Raw genomic sequence first — 12975 nt, 5'->3', positions numbered from 1 at the left:
CCACTCGAGAAAGTGTCTAGGGTGAGGCACCTTCCGCCATTCGAGAGGGCGCCTGCGGCCTACGTAACTGGTGCAAACTTCTTGTCTTGAAGTTTGATTGGTCTCCCGCGTAAACCAAGCTACTCAGTCTCTTTTCTCCACCGAATTTTCTTACTGAGCTCTCCTCATACTATTATTCTTGACATCTCTGATTAGCATATAAATAGTCGCCTAGGCCATCTCTCCTTCGAATACCCTGGATCAGCTGGGGCTGGTCCCCGGCAGGTGGCGCCCAAACAGGGACCTCAGGAGGCAATACTCAAAGAGCTGAGCAAACAGGAACCACGAAATAAGCAGGCAATAAGCATGGGGCTCAGCAGTGACGAATCATGCTGCTCAACTGCCAATAATCAAGCAGGTGACCAGGCAGGAATCATGCAGCTCAGCTGGCAATTGTCAAGCAGATGAGCCGGCAGGAATCACGCAGCTCAGCAGGCCCTGATAATGTGACTCTGCAGGCACTGAACACGTGGCTGATCAAGTACAGATAACGTGACTGAACATGCACTGATGACGTGGCTTTTCAGGCATTGATCACATGTCTCATCATGCCCTGATCACGTGTTTATCAGGCAATGATCAGTGACTGACAGACGCTGATCATGGGACTCTGCACGCACTGATCACGTGGCTGATCAGGAACTGACCACATGAGTGCGCATGCACTGATGATGTGGTTGATCCGGCACTGATCACGTGTTTATCCGGCTGTGATCAGTGACTGACGGGCGCTGATCATGGGACTGTGCACGCACTGATCACGTGGCTATCATGCACTGATCACGTGTTTGTCAGGCAATGATCAGTGACTGACAGGCGCTAATCATGGGACTGTGCAGGCACTGATCCCGTTGATATCATGCACTGATCACGTGACTGCACATGCACTGATGACGTGGCTGATCAGGCACTGATCACATGGTTCATCATGCACTGATCACGTGTTTCTCAGGCAATGATCAGTGACTGACAGGCGCTGATCATGGGACTGTGCACGCACTGATCACGTGGCTATCATGCACTGATCACGTGACTGCGCATGCACTGATCACGTGTTTATCAGGCAGTGATCAGTGACTGACAGGCGCTGATCATGGGATTGTGCACGCACTGATCACGTGGCTGATCTGGAACTGACCACCTGAGTGCGTATGCAGGGATGACGTGGCTGGTCGTTCACTGATCACGTGTTTATCATACGGTGATCACGTGACTGAGAGGCGCTGATCACGTGACTGTGCCGTCAGTGATCACGAGGCTGATCATGCACTGATATCGTGACTGAGCATGCACTGATCATGTGCCGGGAGCCGGGGAGGCATTCCACTCTGGACAAAGGTCATGAGGAAGGAGGCTCGGCATACGCAAATGCGGGATCGAGCCTCAGGAGTCCACCCGGATATTCTCGAGCATCTCCCCCCCAAAAAAACCAGAGTCTACCTACTGTTTTGCTTTGTGCTCTCACCTTTGATTTCACTGTGGGCTGTCCCCCACCACCATCTCGCTCTCTCTGTCAAAGAGTTAACTTACAGCTTCAATTCATAAAGTTCCTTGTCATTCTTCCCTTTAACTTCCAGCTGTGTCGCCATCTGGGGTGCGGAACCCACCACGCTTATTAATTATGCCTGGGCTGCTAAGACCCACTCGAGAAGGTGTCTAGGGCGAGGCACCTTCCGCTATTCGAGAGGGTTCCTGCGGCCTAAGTAAGTGGTGCAAACTTCTTGTCTTGAAGTTTGATTGGTCTCCCTCGTAAATCAAGCTACTCAGTCTCTTTTCTCTACCGAATTTTCCTACCGAGCTCTGCTCATACTATTATTATTGGCATCTCTGATTAGCATATAAATAGTCGCCTAGGCCATCTCTCCTTCGAATACCCTGGATCAGCTGGGGCTGGTCCCTGGCAGGTGGCGCCCGAACAGGGACCTCAGGAGGCAATACTCAAAGAGCTGGGCAGACACGAACCACGCAATCAGCAGGCAATAAGCATGGAGCTCAGCAGTGACGAATCATGCTGCTCAAGTGGCAATAATCAAGCAGGTGACCAGGCAGGAATCACACAGCTCAGCTGGCAATTGTCAAGCAGATGAGCCGGCAGGAATCACGCAGCTCAGCTGCCAATTGTCATGCAGATGAGCCGGCAGGAATCACGCAGCTCAGCAGGCCCTGATCACCTGACTCTGCAGGCACTGATCACGTGGCTGATCAAGTACAGATCACGTGACTGAGCATGCACTGATCACGTGGCTATCATGCACTGATCACGAGACTGCGCATGCACTGATGACATGGCTGATCAGGCACTGATCACATGGCTCATCATGCACTGATCACGTGTTTCTCAGGCAATGATCAGTGACTGACAGGCGCTGATCATGGGACTGTGCACGAATTGATCACGTGGCTATCAGGCACTGATCACGTGACTGCGCATGCACTGATGACCTGGCTGATCGGGCACTGATCACCTGTTTATCAGGCAGTGATCAGTGACTGACAGGCGCTGATCATGGGACTGTGCACCCTCTGATCACGTGGCTTATCTGGAACTGACCACCTGAGTGCGCATGCAGGGATCACGTGGCTGGTCGCTCACTGAGCACGTGTTTATCATACGGTGATCACGTGACTGAGAGGCGCTGATCACGTGACTGTGCCGTCAGTGATCACGAGGCTGATTATGCAATGATATCCTGACTGAGCATGCACTGATCATGTGCCGGGAGCCGGGGAGGCATTCCACTCTGGACAAAGGTCATGAGGAAGGAGGCTCGGCATACGCAAATGCGGGATCGAGCCTCAGGAGTACACCCGGATATGCTCAAGTATCCCCCCCAAAAAAAAACCAGAGTCTGCCTAATGTATTGCTTTGTGCTCTCACCTCTGATTTCACTGGGGGCTGTCCCCCACCACCATCTCGCTCTCTCTGTCAAAGTGTTAACTTACAGCTCCAATTTATAAAGTTCCTTTTCATTCTTCCCTTTAACTTCCAGCTGAGTCTCCATCTGGAGCGTGGAACCCACCACGCTTACTAATTATGCCTGGCCTACTAAGACCCATTTGAGAAGGTGTCTAGGGAGAGGCACCTTCCGCTATTCGAGAGGGCGCCTATGGCCTACGTAAGTGGTGCAAACTTCTTGTCTTGAAGTTTGATTGGTCTCCCTCGTAAATCAAGCTACTCAGTCTCTTTTCTCGACCGAATTTTCCTACCGAGCTCTGCTCATACTATTATTATTGGCATCTCTGATTAGCATATAAATAGTCGCCTAGGCCATCTCTCCTTCGAATACCCTGGATCAGCTGGGGCTGGTCCCTGGCAGGTGGCGCCCGAACAGGGACCTCAGGAGGCAATACTCAAAGAGCTGGGCAGACACGAACCACGCAATCAGCAGGCAATAAGCATGGAGCTCAGCAGTGACGAATCATGCTGCTCAAGTGGCAATAATCAAGCAGGTGACCAGGCAGGAATCACGCAGCTCAGCTGGCAATTGTCAAGCAGATGAGCCGGCAGGAATCACGCAGCTCAGCTGCCAATTGTCATGCAGATGAGCCGGCAGGAATCACGCAGCTCAGCAGGCCCTGATCACCTGACTCTGCAGGCACTGATCACGTGGCTGATCAAGTACAGATCACGTGACTGAGCATGCACTGATCACGTGGCTATCATGCACTGATCACGAGACTGCGCATGCACTGATGACGTGGCTGATCAGGCACTGATCACATGGCTCATCATGCACTGATCACGTGTTTCTCAGGCAATGATCAGTGACTGACAGGCGCTGATCATGGGACTGTGCACGAATTGATCACGTGGCTATCAGGCACTGATCACGTGACTGCCCATGCACTGAAGACGTGGCTGATCGGGCACTGATCACGTGTTCATCAGGCAGTGATCAGTGACTGACAGGCGCTGATCATGGGACTGTGCACGCACTGATCACGTGGCTGATCAGGAACTGACCACCTGACTGCGTATGTAGTGATCACGTGGCTGGTCGTTCACTGATCACGTGTTTATCATACGGTGATCATGTGACTGATAGGCCCTGATCACATGACTGTGCCGTCAGTGATCACGTGGCTGATCATGCACTGGTATCGTGACTGAGCATGCACTGATCATGTGCTGGGAGCCGGGGAGGCATTCCACTCTGGACAAAGGTCATGAGGAAGGAGGCTCGGCATACGCAAATGCGGGATCGAGCCTCAGGAGTCCACCCGGATATTCTCGAGAATCCCCCCCCAAAAAAAACCAGAGTCTGCCTACTCTATTGCTTTGTGCTCTCACCTCTCATTTCACTGGGGGCTGTCCCCCACCACCATCTCACTCTCTCTGTGCAAGAGTTAACTTACAGCTCCAATTCTTAAAATTCCTTGTCATTCTTCCCTTTAACTTCCAGCTGAGTCTCCATCTGGAGGGCGGAACCCACCACGCTTACTAATTATGCCTGGCCTACTAAGACCCATTTGAGAAGGTGTCTAGGGAGAGGCACCTTCCGCTATTCGAGAGGGCGCCTATGGCCTACGTAAGTGGTGCAAACTTCTTGTCTTGAAGTTTGATTGGTCTCCCTCGTAAATCAAGCTACTCAGTCTCTTTTCTCGACCGAATTTTCCTACCGAGCTCTGCTCATACTATTATTATTGGCATCTCTGATTAGCATATAAATAGTCGCCTAGGCCATCTCTCCTTCGAATACCCTGGATCAGCTGGGGCTGGTCCCTGGCAGGTGGCGCCAGAACAGGGACCTCAGGAGGCAATACTCAAAGAGCTGGGCAGACACGAACCACGCAATCAGCAGGCAATAAGCATGGAGCTCAGCAGTGACGAATCATGCTGCTCAAGTGGCAATAATCAAGCAGGTGACCAGGCAGGAATCACGCAGCTCAGCTGGCAATTGTCAAGCAGATGAGCCGGGAGGAATCACGCAGCTCAGCAGACCCTGATCACCTGACTCTGCAGGCACTGATCACGTGGCTGATCAAGTACAGATCACGTGACTGAGCATGCACTGATCACGTGGCTATCATGCACTGATCACGAGACTGCGCATGCACTGATGACGTGGCTGATCAGGCACTGATCACATGGCTCATCATGCACTGATCACGTGTTTCTCAGGCAATGATCAGTGACTGACAGGCGCTGATCATGGGACTGTGCACGAATTGATCACGTGGCTATCAGGCACTGATCACGTGACTGCGCATGCACTGATGACGTGGCTGATCGGGCACTGATCACGTGTTCATCAGGCAGTGATCAGTGACTGACAGGCGCTGATCATGGGACTGTGCACGCACTGATCACGTGGCTGATCAGGAACTGACCACCTGACTGGGTATGTAGTGATCACGTGGCTGGTCGTTCACTGATCACGTGTTTATCATACGGTGATCATGTGACTGATAGGCCCTGATCCCATGACTGTGCCGTCAGTGATCACGTGGCTGATCATGCACTGGTATCGTGACTGAGCATGCACTGATCATGTGCTGGGAGCCGGGGAGGCATTCCACTCTGGACAAAGGTCATGAGGAAGGAGGCTCGGCATACGCAAATGCGGGATCGAGCCTCAGGAGTCCACCCGGATATTCTCGAGTATCCCCCCCCAAAAAAAACCAGAGTCTGCCTACTCTATTGCTTTGTGCTCTCACCTCTCATTTCACTGGGGGCTGTCCCCCACCACCATCTCACTCTCTCTGTCAGAGTTAACTTACAGCTCCAATTCTTAAAATTCCTTGTCATTCTTCCCTTTAACTTCCAGCTGAGTCTCCATCTGGAGGGCGGAACCCACCACGCTTACTAATTATGCCTGGCCTACTAAGACCCATTTGAGAAGGTGTCTAGGGAGAGGCACCTTCCGCTATTCGAGAGGGCGCCTATGGCCTACATAAGTGGTGCAAACTTCTTGTCTTGAAGTTTGATTGGTCTCCCTCGTAAATCAAGCTACTCAGTCTCTTTTCTCTACCGAATTTTCCTACCGAGCTCTGCTCATACTATTATTATTGGCATCTCTGATTAGCATATAAATAGTCGCCTAGGCCATCTCTCCTTCGAATACCCTGGATCAGCTGGGGCTGGTCCCTGGCAGGTGGCGCCCGAACAGGGACCTCAGGAGGCAATACTCAAAGAGCTGGGCAGACACGAACCACGCAATCAGCAGGCAATAAGCATGGAGCTCAGCAGTGACGAATCATGCTGCTCAAGTGGCAATAATCAAGCAGGTGACCAGGCAGGAATCACGCAGCTCAGCTGGCAATTGTCAAGCAGATGAGCCGGCAGGAATCACGCAGCTCAGCTGCCAATTGTCATGCAGATGAGCCGGCAGGAATCACGCAGCTCAGCAGGCCCTGATCACCTGACTCTGCAGGCACTGATCACGTGGCTGATCAAGTACAGATCACGTGACTGAGCATGCACTGATCACGTGGCTATCATGCACTGATCACGAGACTGCGCATGCACTGATGACGTGGCTGATCAGGCACTGATCACATGGCTCATCATGCACTGATCACGTGTTTCTCAGGCAATGATCAGTGACTGACAGGCGCTGATCATGGGACTGTGCACGAATTGATCACGTGGCTATCAGGCACTGATCACGTGACTGCGCATGCACTGATGACCTGGCTGATCGGGCACTGATCACCTGTTTATCAGGCAGTGATCAGTGACTGACAGGCGCTGATCATGGGACTGTGCACCCTCTGATCACGTGGCTTATCTGGAACTGACCACCTGAGTGCGCATGCAGGGATCACGTGGCTGGTCGCTCACTGAGCACGTGTTTATCATACGGTGATCACGTGACTGAGAGGCGCTGATCACGTGACTGTGCCGTCAGTGATCACGAGGCTGATTATGCAATGATATCCTGACTGAGCATGCACTGATCATGTGCTGGGAGCCGGGGAGGCATTCCACTCTGGACAAAGGTCATGAGGAAGGAGGCTCGGCATACGCAAATGCGGGATCGAGCCTCAGGAGTCCACCCGGATATTCTCGAGCATCCCCCCAAAAAAACCAGAGTCTGCCTACTCTATTGCTTTGTGCTCTCACCTCTGATTTCACTGGGGGCTGTCCTCCACCACCATCTCGCTCTCTCTGTCAAAGAGTTAACTTACAGCTCCAATTCATAAGGTTCCCTGTCATTCTTCCCTTTAACTTCCAGCTGAGTCTCCATCTGGAGCGTGGAACCCACCACGCTTACTAATTATGCCTGGGCTGCTAAGACCCACTCGAGAAGGTGTCTAGGGTGAGGCACCTTTCGCTATTCGAGAGGGCGCCTGCGGCCTACGTAAGTGGTGCAAACTTCTTGTCTTGAAGTTTAATTGGTCTTCCGCATAAACCAAGCTACTCAGTCTCTTTTCTCCACCGAATTTTCCTACTGAGCTCTCCTCATACTATTATTCTTGACATCTCTGATTAGCATATAAATAGTCGCCTAGGCCATCTCTCCTTCGAATACCCTGGATCAGTTGGGGCTGGTCCCCGTCAGGTGGCGACCGAACAGGGACCTCAGGAGGCAATACTCAAAGAGCTGAGCAGACACGAACCACGAAATCAGCAGGCAATAAGCATGGAGCTCAGCAGTGATGAATCATGCTGCTCAACTGGCAATAATCAAGCACGTGACCAGGCAGGAATCACGCAGCTCAGCTGGCAATTGTCAAGCAGATGAGCCGCCAGGAATCACGCAGCTCAGCAGGCCCTGATAACGTGACTCTGCAGGCACTGATCACGTGGCTGATCAAGTACAGATCACGTGACTGAACATGCACTGATGACGTGGCTGATCAGGCACTGATCACATGGCTCATCATGCACTGATAACGTGTTTATCAGGCAATGATCAGTGACTGACAGGCGCTGATCATGGGACTGTGCACGCAGTGATCACGTGGCTGATCAGGAACTGACCACCTGACTGGGCATGCAGTGATCACGTGGCTGGTCGTTCACTGATCACGTGTTTATCATACGGTGATCACGTGACTGAGAGGCGCTGATCACGTGACTGTGCCGACAGTGATCACGTGGCTGGTCATGCACTGATATCGTGACTGAGCATGCACTGATCATGTGCCGGGAGGGGAGGCATTCCACTCTGGACAAAGGTCATGAGGAAGGTGGCTCGGCATACGCAAATGCGGGATCGAGCCTCAGGAGTCCACCCGGATATTCACGAGCATCTCCCCCCAAAAAACCGGAGTCTGCCTACTGTATTGCTTTGTGCTCTCACCTCTGATTTCACTGGGGGCTGTCCTCCACCACCATCTCGCTCTGTATGTCAAAGAGTTAACTTACAGCTCCAATTCTTAAAGTTCCTTTTCATTCTTCCCTTTAACTTCCAGCTGAGTCTCCATCTGGAGCGTGGAACCCACCACGCTTACTAATTATGCCTGGGCTGCTAAGACCCACTCGAGAAGGTGTCTAGGCTGAGGCACCTTTCGCTATTCGAGAGGGCGCCTGCGGCCTACGTAAGTGGTGCAAACTTCTTGTCTTGAAGTTTGATTGGTCTTCCGCGTAAACCAAGCTACTCAGTCTCTTTTCTCCACCGAATTTTCCTACTGAGCTCTCCTCATACTATTATTCTTGACATCTCTAATTAGCATATAAATAGTCACCTAGGCCATCTCTCCTTCGAATACCTTGGATCAGTTGGGGCTGGTCCCCGGCAGGTGGCGACCGAACAGGGACCTCAGGAGGCAATACTCAAAGACCTGAGCAGATACGAACCACGCAATGGAGCTCAGCAGTGACGAATCATGCTGCTCAACTGGCAATAATCAAGCACGTCACCAGGCAGGAATCACGCAGCTCAGCTGGCAGTTGTCAAGCAGATGAGCCGACAGGAATCACGCAGCTCAGCTGGCACTTGTCATGCAGATGAGCCGGCAGAAATCACGCAGCTCAGCAGGCCCTGATCACGTGACTCTGCAGGCACTGATCACGTGGCTGATCAAGTACAGATCACGTGACTGCGCATGCACTGATGTCGTGGCTGATCAGGCACTGATCACAAGGCTCATCATGCACTGATCACGTGTTTCTCAGGCAATGATCAGTGAATGACAGGCGCTGATCATGGGACTGTGCACGCACTGATCACGTGGCTATCATGCACTGATCACGTGACTGCGCATGCACTGATGACGTGGCTGTTCGGGCACTGATCACGAGTTTATCAGGCAGTGATCAGTGACTGACAGGCGCTGATCAGGGGACTGTGCACGCACTGATCAGGTGGCTTATCAGGAACTGACCACCTGACCGCGCATGCAGTGATCACCTGGCTGGTCGTTCACTGATCACGTGTTTATCATACGGTGATCACGTGACTGAGAGGCGCTGATCACGTGACTGTGCCGTCAGTGATCACGAGGCTGAGCAGGCACTGATATCGTGTCTGAGCATGCACTGATCATGTGCCGGGAGCCCGGGAGGCATTCCACTCTGGACAAAGGTCATGAGGAAGGAGGCTCGGCATACGCAAATGCGGGATCGAGCCTCAGGAGTCCACCCGGATATTCTCGAGCATCTCCCCCAAAAAAACCAGAGTCTGCCTTCTGTATTGCTTTGTGCTCTCACCTCTGATTTCACTGGGGGCTGTCCCTCACCACCATCTCGCTCTCTCTGTCAAAGAGTTAACTTACAGCTCCAATTTATAAAGTTCCTTGTCATTCTTCCCTTTAACTTCCAGCTGAGTCTCCATCTGGAGCGAGGAACCCACCACGCTTACTAATTATGCCTGGACTGCTAAGACCCACTCGAGAAGGTGTCTAGGGTGAGGCACCTTTCGCTATTCGAGAGGGCGCCTGCGGCCTACGTAAGTGGTGCAAACTTCTTGTCTTGAAGTTTGATTGGTCTTCCGCGTAAACCAAGCTACTCAGTCTCTTTTCTCCACCGAATTTTCCTACTGAGCTCTCCTCATACTATTATTCTTGACATCTCTGATTAGGATATAAATAGTCGCCTAGGCCATCTCTCCTTCGAATAACCTGGATCAGTTGGGGCTGGTCCCCGGCAGGTGGCGACCGAACACGGACCTCAGGAGGCAATACTCAAAGAGCTGAGCAGACACGAAGCACGCAATCAGCAGGCAATAAGCATGGAGCTCAGCAGTGACGAATCATGCTGCTCAACTGGCAATAATCAAGCACGTGACCAGGCAGGAATCACGCAGCTCAGCTGGCAATTGTCAAGCAGATGAGCCGACAGGAATCACGCAGACTCAGCAGGCCCTGATCACGTGAATCTGCAGGCACTGATCACGTGGCTGATTAAGTCCAGATCACGTGACTGAGCATGCACTGATCACGTGGCTATCATGCACTGATCACGTGACTGACCATGCACTGATCACGTGGCTGATCAGGCACTGATCACGTGGCTGATCATGCACTGATCACGTGTTTATCAGGCAATGATCAGTGACTGACAGGCGCTGATCATGGGACTGTGCTGCACTGATCACGTGACTGATCAGGCACTGATCACTGATCAGGCACTGATCATGGCTGATCATGCACTGATCACGTGTTTATCAGGCAATGATCAGTGACTGACAGGCGCTGATCATGGGACTGTGCACGCACTGATCACGTGGCTATCATGCACTGATCACGTGACTGCGCATGCACTGATGACGTGGCTGATCGGGCACTGATCACGGTTTATCAGGCAGTGATCAGTGACTGACAGGCGCTGATCAGGGGACTGTGCACGCACTGATCAGGTGGCTGATCAGGAACTGACCACCTGACTGCGCATGCAGTGATCACGTGGCTGGTCGTTCACTGATCACGTGTTTATCCTACGGTGATCACGTGACTGAGAGGCGATGATCACGTGACTGTGCCGTCAGGGATCACGTGGCTGAGCATGCACTGATATCGTGACTGAGCATGCACTGATCATGTGCCGGGAGCCGGGGAGGCATTCTACTCTGGACAAAGGTCATGAGGAAGGAGGCTCGGCATACGCAAATGCGGGATCGAGCCTCAGGAGTCCACCCGGATATTCTCGAGCATCTCCCCCCAAAAAAACCAGAGTCTGCCTACTGTATTGCTTTGTGCTCTCACCTCTGATTTCATTGGGGGCTGTCCCCCACCACCAGCTCGCTCTCTCTGTCAAAGAGTTAACTTACAGCTCCAATTCATAAAGTTCCTTGTCATTCTTCCCTTTAACTTCCAGCTGAGTCTCCATCTGGAGCGCGGAACCCACCACGCTTACTAATTATGCCTGGGCTGCTAAGACGCACTCGAGAAGGTGTCTAGGGTGAGGCACCTTTCGCTATTCGAGAGGGCGCCTGCGGCCTACGTAAGTGGTGCCAACTTCTTGTCTTGAAGTTTGATTGGTCTTCCGCGTAAACCAAGCTTCTCAGTCTCTTTTCTCCACCGAATTTTCCTACTGAGCTCTCCTCATACTATTATTCTTGACATCTCTGATTAGCATATAAATAGTCGCCTAGGCCATCTCTCCTTCGAATACCCTGGATCAGTTGGGGCTGGTCCCCGGCAGGTGGCGACCGAACACGGACCTCAGGAGGCAATACTCAAAGAGCTGAGCAGACACGAAGCACGCAATCAGCAGGCAATAAGCATGGAGCTCAGCAGTGACGAATCATGCTGCTCAACTGGCACTAATCAAGCAGGTGACCAGGCAGGAATCACGCAGCTCAGCTGGCAATTGTCAAGCAGATGAGCCGGCAGGAATCACGCAGCTCAGCAGGCCCTGATCACGTGAATCTGCAGGCACTGAACACGTGGCTGATCAAGTACAGATAACGTGACTGAACATGCACTGATCACGTGGCTATCACCCACTGATCACGTGACTGACCATGCACTGATGACGTGGCTTTTCAGGCACTGATCACATGGCTCATCATGCCCTGATCACGTGTTTATCAGGCAATGATCAGTGACTGACAGGCGCTGATCATGGGACTGCTGCACTGATCACGTGACTGATCAGGCACTGATCTCGTGGCTATCAGGCACGGCTCATGTGGCTGATCATGCACTGATCACGTGTTTATCAGGCAATGATCAGTGACTGACAGGCGCTGATCATGGGACTGTGCACGCACTGATCACGTGGCTATCATGCACTGATCACGTGACTGCGCATGCACTGATGATGTGGCTGTTCGGGCACTGATCACGTGTTTATCAGGCAGTGATCAGTGACTGACAGGCGCTGATCATGGGACTGTGCACGCACTGATCAGGTGGCTGATCAGGAACTGACCACCTGACTGCGCATGCAGTGATCACGTGGCTGGTCGTTCACTGATCACGTGTTTATCATACGGTGATCACGTGACTGAGAGGCGCTGATCACGTGACTGTGCCGTCAGGGATCACGTGGCTGAGCAGGCACTGATATCGTGACTCAGCATGCACTGATCATGTGCCGGGAGCCGGGGAGGCATTCCACTCTGGACAAAGGTCATGAGGAAGGAGGCTCGGCATACGCAAATGCGGGATCGAGCCTCAGGAGTCCACCCGGATATTCTCGAGCATCTCCCCCCAAAAAAACCAGAGTCTGCCTACTGTATTGCTTTGTGCTCTCACCTCTGATTTCACTGGGGGCTGTCCCCCACCACCAGCTCGCTCTCTCTGTCAAAGAGTTAACTTACAGCTCCAATTCATAAAGTTCCTTGTCATTCTTCCCTTTAACTTCCAGCTGAGTCTCCATCTGGAGCGCGGAACCCACCACGCTTACTAATTATGCCTGGGCTGCTAAGACCCACTCGAGAAGGTGTCTAGGGTGAGGCATCTTTCGCTATTCGAGAGGGCGCCTGCGGCCTACGTAAGTGGTGCAAACTTCTTGTCTTGAAGTTTGATTGGTCTCCCGCGTAAACCAAGCTACTCAGTCTCTTTTCTCCACCGAATTTTCCTACTGAGCTCTCCTCATACTAT

The sequence above is a fragment of the Bos javanicus genome, unplaced genomic scaffold (genome assembly GCF_032452875.1).
Source record: "Bos javanicus breed banteng unplaced genomic scaffold, ARS-OSU_banteng_1.0 tig00001810_1, whole genome shotgun sequence".
NCBI classification, from domain to species: domain Eukaryota; kingdom Metazoa; phylum Chordata; class Mammalia; order Artiodactyla; family Bovidae; genus Bos; species Bos javanicus.
This window is presented reverse-complemented; position numbering follows the sequence as displayed.